This window comes from Halichoerus grypus, chromosome 5, assembly GCF_964656455.1.
Source record: "Halichoerus grypus chromosome 5, mHalGry1.hap1.1, whole genome shotgun sequence".
Lineage (NCBI taxonomy): Eukaryota > Metazoa > Chordata > Mammalia > Carnivora > Phocidae > Halichoerus > Halichoerus grypus.
Window position 1 is genome coordinate 709712 of NC_135716.1, and position 7113 is coordinate 716824.

Below are 7113 nucleotides of genomic sequence, written 5' to 3' on the forward strand. Positions count from 1 at the left end.
GCGGGGCTCCGCCTCGCCGCGCTCCTCCGGGGGGGGGGGTCGTGGAAACCGGAAGTGGGGCGGGCCGGCGGCGGCTTCCCGGTCCCGGCGCGGGTCCCCCGGCCTCCGCGGTCGTGCGCTCCCCGGTCCGGAAGACATCGTGGAGGCCGTCGCGCGCTTTCGTGCAGCAGCATTTCCCGCGCGGGCGCGGTGGCCGTCGCAGAGAAGGGGCGGCTGGCGGCCGCGGCCCCCTCCGCCCCGGGCAGGGCCCCGGCTCCGGGCACGAGTGAGCTGGCCCGGAAGGCTGGGGGCCTCCGCGCTGCGGCCCCCGCGCACGGCTGGACGCTCTGCTCGCCCTCATCCGTCCGACGAGGATTTACGGGGCGCATGTCATTACCCGGAAGCTGGCGGGCGCGGGAGTCGGGACCACGGCAGCCAGGGGTCCCTCTAAACCGCTGTCAGTCGGAGGAGTAAGGACCTCGGAAAGTTTGCAGCCCTTTCCCCCCATAAATCCAAGGGAAAAGCTAGCAGAAATTGTCTTCAACTTTTTCAGAACCCTGGAAATTAACCAAAGGATTGCAGCATCCCAGCAGTGTTTGTTTAAGAAAAGCAGCCCAATCTCGGTAAGAACAGGGAGTTTGGAGGTGTTTCAGCTTTTCCTGGTTAAAGCTGCTGGCCAGCCCGGTGGTAATCCTGGAAATTACAGCCCACATTCCTGGTACTGAAGGGAGCAGAACCCCTTCCGGGCAAATAATTGCCGTATTTGACTTGTCTGCGGGCCCTCCCCGGAAGGCCCTCCTGCAAACCTCGCTCCGCTCGCCTCGACCGGTAAGTAGCCTGTGCCCTGAGGCTGTTTGCTGAGGGCAGTTACGGGCAGGCTTGTGATTTCAAAGCTGCCCCAAGCGGTGGGTCACAGCTGCAGCTGCTAATCGAGTAACCAGAAAGCTTTTAAGGCGAATACAGCCTCCACACGGATGTTGAAAAGCCGTACGCATTCGTGGGATATAAAAGGTCACAAACATAAATAGGGTATGCACATGCTCATGAAAGACCTGAAAAAGCCTTAAGTGGTTACCTCCGGCTGACCTTGAGGCCCTGTGCACGGTGAAGGGAATGCGCAGGCAGAGTTGCTGACCGCCCGGCTGAGTGCTGAAAGGCCCGCCTCAACAGGCGCACAGAGCCGTTTGGGAGACTGGGAAGCTCATTGATCGCAGGCATTTAAAGTCTCTGTCCAATCATTAGCGGACTGTTGAGCTGACCAAAGAGAGACTTCAGTGGCTACACAGGACAAATATTACAGACTAGACAGAACTAGTTCAGAAAAATCACTACAAAATACAACTACTACAAGCAGCAACAATACTTGGAATCTGATTTCCAGCATCACCACATTGTATTATTTAAAATGTCTAGTTTGGGACACCTGGGTGGCTCAGTCGGTCAAGCGTCTGCCTTCGGCTCAGGTCATGATCCCCGGGTCCTGGGATTGAGTCCTGCATCGGGCTCCCTGCTCGGCGGGGAGCCTGCTTCTCCCTCTCCCACTCCCCCTGCTTGTGCGCTGACAAAATATTTAAAAAAAATTTTTTTTAAAGTCTAGTTTTCTTTTTTGTTTTTAAAGATTTTATTTGTCAGCAAGCACAAGCAGGGGGGGCAGCAGAGGCAGAGGGAGAAGCGGACTCCACACTGAGCAGGGAGCCTGACTTGGGACGCAATCCCAGGATCCTGGGATCATGACCTGAGCTGAAGGCAGACGCTTAACCGACTCAGCCACCCAGGTGTCCCTAAAATGTCTAGTTTTCAACAACAACAACAAAATTGTAAGACACTGTAGAGAGCAAGACGGAGTCACTCACTCGAGCAGGAGCCTGTGTCAAGCGGGGACACCAGCAGGTAAACGTACCGCAGCCACGAGATCCTGCCACGTCCCGCATCCGCTCACACCCCAGCACTGATAACCAGCAGAAGCAGAGGACGTCTGCAGGGCCCCAGACCCATTAGATCCCTTTAAAAGGGGAGGATTTTTGCAGCAAACTATCAGTCTCTTCGGACCTGACCCCTCTAGACAGACAGACCCCCTCAGTCTGACCACTTCAGAAAGGCAGTGGCTGCCCAAGGCTCTGCCCGGTTGATCTCCCAACAGGACCGAGATGCTTCCCTGCTTGAACATAAGGAGCGGTAAGTGCCGAGAGCTGACCCGGACCTGACTGAGACCTCATCTCAGCCGCCGCCCACAGACTGACTTCGTGTTTGGTTTGTGAACTCCCTACCCCCTTGTTATCTTGTTTGTTGTGTGCCGTATAAGAAGCCAACTTAATCACATGGTGAAGTATCACTGAGTCTGGAATCCTAAACCTGCTTTATATTAACCTTGCTTTCTGATTGAATAAAGCGGACACTGGGGAAAGACACAGCTCGTGTGTGCGCCTTCACAGCGTGTTCAGGACACGTGCTCTACTGCATATTTGAATAGATAGAAGAAAGAATTAGTAAACTTGAAGTTAGGTCAATTGAGATTGTCCAGTCTGAGGAACAGGAAAAAAAAAAGACCTGTGGAACAACATTAAGCATACCAGCCTATGCATAATTTTCAGGAGCAGAAAAGAGACAGAAAAGGCACAGAAAGAATATTTGAAAAAATAATGCCTGAAAATTTCCTAGATTTGATGAAAAGCATGAATCTTCACATCCAGGAAACTCAATGAATGCCAAGTAGGATAAACTAAAAAAGATCCCCACTTAGACACTTCATAAATTGTTGAAAGCCAAAGAAGAAGATTCTTGAAAGCAGCAAGGGAGAAGTGACTCATCACATATAAGCGATTGAAATAAAAACACGTATGTCACATTAGAAACCATGGAGGTCAAAAGGCAGTGGGATGACCTTTTCCAAGTGCTGAAAGAGCAAACCTACCAAGAATTCTATATATGGCAAAATTGTCCCTCAAAAACAAAGGATAAATTAAGACAACCCCAGATAAATAAACTAGGAGAGCTTGTTACAAGAACCCTGCCCTCCAAAAACTACTCAATGGGGTCTTCAGGCTGAAATAAAAGGACCCGAGGCAGTAACTCAAATCCACATAAAGAAATAACACCAGTTTAAAAAAAAAAAAAAAAAGGGACCAGTAAAGGTACATAGGTAAATATAAAAACAAATATAAATGCATTTTTGTTTATAATTTTTTCCTATCTGATTAAAAAAACCTGCATAAAAGTGATAAGTATAAATCTGTGTGGACAGGCACAGGAGGCATAAAGATGGAATTTGTGACAACAGCATAAAGAAGGTGCGGTTATATAAGAGCCACATCTTTTAATACTACTGAACTTACTGGTTTTTTAAACATATTTTATTTTTATGTTTTTAATTTAAATTCAATTAACATATAGTATATTATTAGTTCCAGAGGTAGAGTTCAGTGATTTATTTTAAAATATTTATTAGAGAGAGAGAGTGCGTGCGCACGCACGAGTTGGGGGAGGGGCAGAGGCAGAGGGAATCCTAAGCAGGCTCTGCTCAGAGCGACATGGTGCTCTATCCCATGACCCTGAGATCATGACCTGAGCTGAAACCAAGAGTTGGATGCTTAACTGACTGAGCCACCCTAGTGCCCCTAAAGATTTTATTTTTAAGTAATCTCTACACCCAATATGGGGCTCAAACTCAAACTCTGAATCCAAGAGTCCATGCTCTACCAACTGAGTCAGCCAGGTGTCCCAGAATTAATTTACTGTTAACCTAAATCAGATTATCAATTAAGATGTTAATTGTAATCTCAAGGGCAACACTAAGAAAATTACTCAAAAGATATAGTCAAAGAAATAATAAGATGGTACACTGGAAAACAGCTATCTTAATCTTAAAAAATAAAAAAAATGTAAATGGATTAAAGTCTCCAATTAAAAGGCAGAAACTGGCATAATGGATTAAAAAAACCCAACTATATGGTGTCTATAAGAAACAAACTTTAGATTCAACGATACAAATAGGTAGGAAGTAAAAATGTGGAAAAAGATATACCATCCATACTAACAGTAATCAAAAGAGAGCTATACTAACATCAAACGGTATAGACCTTAAAATAAAAATTGGTACCAGAGTTAAAGAAGGACATTTTATAATGAAAAAAGGACCAATCCATCAAGAAGACATAACAATTATGAATATATGTTTGCCTAACTGCCCCAAAATACATGAAGTAAAAGTTGACAGAATGGAAGGGAGAAATAGACAATTCAACAATAACAGCTGGAGACTTCAATACTTCCAGTAATGGACAGAACTAGACAGAAGCTCAGCAAAGAAAGAGAAGACTTGAACAATGCTTAAGCCAGCTAGACAACATCCACCCCGCAGAAAAGCACATATTCTGCTCAGTGCACATGGAACATTCTTCAGGATAGACCGTTATTTAGAAGATAAAACAAGTCTCAGTACATTTTAAAGTAGTAATATCATACAAAGTACGTTTTTTGACAACAGAATGAAATTAAAAATCAGTAACAGAAATAAATTTGGGAAATTCATACATACGTGAAAAATTAAATAACATATTCCTAAATAGCCAGTTAGTCAAAGAAGAAATCACAGGGAAAATTAGAACGTAATTTGAGGTGAATGAAAACACAAACGGAGCGTACCAAAACATACAGGATGCGTCAAGAGCAGTGCTAAGGTGGAAATTTAGAGCTTTATATTCAACTTCTAGGTATATACCCAAGAGAAAACGTACCTTCACACAAAAACTTGCTCATGAATGTTGATAGGTGCATCCTCCATAATAACCAAGAAAGAGGAAACAACCCAAATGCCCATCAACTGACAGATGGGTGAACACAATGTGGCATGTCCAGACAGTGGAACGTATTTGGCCACGTACGGAAGTCGTGACACATACTGCAATGCGGATGAACTTTGGAAGCATCCTGCTGAGTGAAAGAAGCCAGACACAGAAGACCACGTGTGTCTGAGGCTATCCATGTTAAAGTCTGAATCTGGGGTTAGAAAGTAGATTACTGGTGTCGGGCTGGAAGGGCAGGAGGCGTAGGCACAGGCTGCTTTGGGGGCAATGAGAGTGTTCTGAAGAACATGCACAGGCCTTGAAGACCAAGGTAAGGAGTTTGGGTCTCTCCTGGGAGTGCTGGGCATCCCCTGAAGAGACAAGATTGACGCCGAGGCCAGGGTTGCATGAGTGTGCCAAGGGAAAAGGTGCATGCGGGTGGGAGGTGTTCAGGTTGGGATACTGTAACTTAGAGATGACCATCACACATCCAGGAGGTCAGAGGTGACACACCGGGGCCTCAGAAGAGGGGCCTGGGCAGGAGACAGGACCTGAGTGTGGGCATGAAGGCAGTTGGGGCTTGCGGGTGCAGTTTTTGGATAATGGTGTCCAGAGCAGCCCCCAAGCTGCTGACGTTGAAACTTCAGGTGGAGTGGGGTGACTAGGCAAATGGTTTGAGAAGAGTGCAGGAGATCTGGGACACCCAGGTGAGTTGCTAGAGGCATCCCAAGGCCAAGTAGGGTGTCTGCGGTGGGCCTGGTTGTGGGGAGGGTGCTGGGTGTTCTGAGGTGGGTGGAGGGTGGCCTGCCTGGCTGGGGGCTGCTACCCTCACCTTCCTGGGCTCACCCCACACCACAAGCCATAGGCAACTCTCCAGGGCCCTGTGGAAGCTGTCAGGTCTGCCCCCCAGAGCTTCCTCCTGGACCTCCGGAGGGTCTCCCTCTGCTTCTTTTTTCTTCCATTTAACAAATACAGATGAATATTCTACCATGTATCTGGCTCTGAGCTAGAAAAGTGGCAGGAAATTAGACAGTGTCCCTGCCCCCCATGGTGCTTCCGTTCTGGGGCGTGGGAAACAAGCAACAAATGAGTACGTCCTACTAAGTACTGATTATCAACACAACAGCCACATACTTCCAAATTCAAACAGCCACATACTTCCAAATTCATCTAGCTGGCAACTGAGTCCTCTTGCGAGCTGGGTTCAGCGACAGTCTCTCTTGTATCAGCTGGAACTAGATCTGAGTGTCAGAAAATAACTGCTTTTATAAGGTACAAGTCTGTTTCCCTTTCCAGTAAACGAAGCCCAGCTGAGCAAACCAGGGCTGTGTGATGCCTTTGGATGGTCGGGGAGTCCCTGCTCCTCTCCCTCCGTTCTCAACACAGGCTGTACCTCGTGTCTTAGACACACTTCACGTTCCGACCATCACTTCCACATTCCCATGGGCAGGAGAAAGGATAGGGCTCAGAGGGCCGGTCTCTCTGGGTGAGGTCTTTGCTTGGTATTCACCCCGAAGCTTCTGTTCTTATCCTATTGGCCCCCCATAGTCACAAGGCCACACCTCCAGGCACAGGGATCAAAACTGGGCTCTATGACTAAGAAGGACAGATAATGGGGACACGTCGCAGACCTTGCCACACCATCAATATAAAGCATTTAGGACCTTATATTCTGTCCTTGTACATCTGACCTACATCTTTACAGCTTGACATTCCCTTGTTTTTTCTTTCTAAGTAGGCTCCACGCCCAGTGTGGAGCCCAACGCAGGGCTTGAACTCACAACCCTGAGATCAAGACCTGAGCTGAGACCAAGAGTCAGACACTTAACTGACTGAGCCACCCAGGTGCCCTGAGCTTTCCTTGTTTTAAAACAATGTATGGTAGGGGCACCTGGGTGGCTCAGTCAGTTAAGCGCCTGCCTTCGTCTCAGGTCATGATCTCGGGGTCCTGGGCTCCCTGCTCGGCGGGGAGCCTGCTTCTCCCTCTCCTCCCTGCTCGTGCTTCTGTTGCTATCTCTTGTCTCTCAAATAAATAAAAGTAAAATCTTAAAAAAAAAAATAGTACACGTGACATTACTGAAAATCACAACAGAAATCCCACTTCCCTGACAAATCAACTTTGTCGTTCCCATGGTTTCAAATCTTTTGTATAGACAGGAAGAATTCTGCACAGGTAAGTTCAGAACACAATTGAGGTAATCTTTTTGCTTTTGCCCCCCTACCTGTATGTTCCACGATTTAATATATTTTCAAGATGTGTGTTTTAAGGGACTAACTGCAGTTAAAAATGGCTGATTGAGGCCAAAGCCTGGCTAAAAGGCCTAGAAGGGGTTTTGTACTGGATGCCAGCTCC

General features: G+C 47.2%; 1 long non-coding RNA gene across 2 annotated transcripts; it reads left to right on the top strand.

Annotated features, from left to right (window-relative positions):
* The first annotated feature begins 44 nt into the window (after window positions 1–44).
* On the top strand, window positions 45–2387 carry LOC118544092 (uncharacterized). Of its 2 annotated transcripts, none has more exons than XR_013447626.1 (2): window positions 45–807; window positions 1598–2387. It is a non-coding gene; the product is annotated as an uncharacterized LOC118544092 (long non-coding RNA). The 2 variants fall into 2 exon arrangements; XR_004921405.2 differs by having other exon boundaries at window positions 2120–2387.
* Window positions 2388–7113: the final 4726 nt, after the last annotated feature.